Source organism: Sminthopsis crassicaudata, chromosome 1 (assembly GCF_048593235.1).
Source record: "Sminthopsis crassicaudata isolate SCR6 chromosome 1, ASM4859323v1, whole genome shotgun sequence".
Taxonomy (NCBI): Eukaryota; Metazoa; Chordata; class Mammalia; order Dasyuromorphia; family Dasyuridae; genus Sminthopsis; species Sminthopsis crassicaudata.
Window position 1 is genome coordinate 298484916 of NC_133617.1, and position 1295 is coordinate 298486210.

A 1295-nucleotide genomic window follows, 5' to 3' on the forward strand; every position below is an offset into this window, starting at 1 on the left:
AAATGCATTTTAATATGCTTCTAGTAAAATAAAGTTAGTCTCATCTAATGTTTGTGTGCATTATGCAAAGAGCACTATGAAACCTGACCCGGGAAAATTCCAAGACAAAGGAAGCCTGATACATTAAAAAAAAAAAAAAAAAAAATGAACAGTCTTGTACCCCTCCTGGAACACCCAGGTTTGAGCCAAGTTTTCTCCTCTGATAACAACATGTGATTCCTATTAATATTTTTGTTCTGGGAGGAATCTACATTATATCTAGAATTTAGTGTGAAGAAGTTGAGTGGGAGAGGGAAATAAACAGTGAAAAAGTTTTTCTGATTAGATATTCATCTGGGGAATTACTTTGTCAGTAGTAAGGCAAATTGCATTGCAGAGATTTAATTGGGGGGGGGGGAAGAATGTCCTTAGACAGTTCTTTTAATGAATGAATATGGATGAATATGAAGAGTTCATTAAACTTAAAATTCTAGTTACTCTCCAGTTTCACAGAAAAAAAGGTAAAAGGATTTCACCCTGGCCCAAGAGCCCAGACACTATGGAAATTGTGAAAGCATATATAAAATTGGGGAAAAAAATATTAATTTTTAAAAGCATACAGACACTTCCCATGTACGCTGCTATAGCAAAACATAAAACAATATTTTGAACTTGAGTAAGAGTGAATTAACGCTATTTATTCATGCTTTTGGGATAATTTTAAAATTATATAAGTCATTTCACTTATTCTGCTGGGTCCCCTAATGTAAACTCCAAGGGCATTACCTATCTAGCGTTTGCTTTCCAGTTTCCTTAGTCCTCCAATCCTCCTCTCCCTAACTCAGTGCTGACCACATGATAGGCATATATTAAGTGTGTGATATTTACTTGCTTTATTATGACATCAGAAAACAACACATTTTCAAAATATAGCAAGAAGCACATACTGTTTTGGAGAGGCATAGAAAGTAGAAACAAAAGTGACTCTAAATCTTAAAGTGATAAATAGAATTGATAGGATCTTTTATTTAGAACTTAAAGGCATCTTAAAAGCTATTTTATTCTATTATTTTATAAATGAGGCATTGAGGCCTAGTTAAGTGGCTTGTTTTGATAAATTGTTTTGTTGCTTTAGTTTGCCAAAGTTGTGAGGCTTTAGATTATATTGATAGATTGTTATTCTTATACTTTTATGTAGTTACATGTTTTTAAGGAGGTGCATTTCAACATTAAAAACTATGTCCCTAAATGGTTGTTATAAATTACATTTTGCAGAAGCAAATATTAAACTAGATTCAAGACTTGGAGAAAAAGAA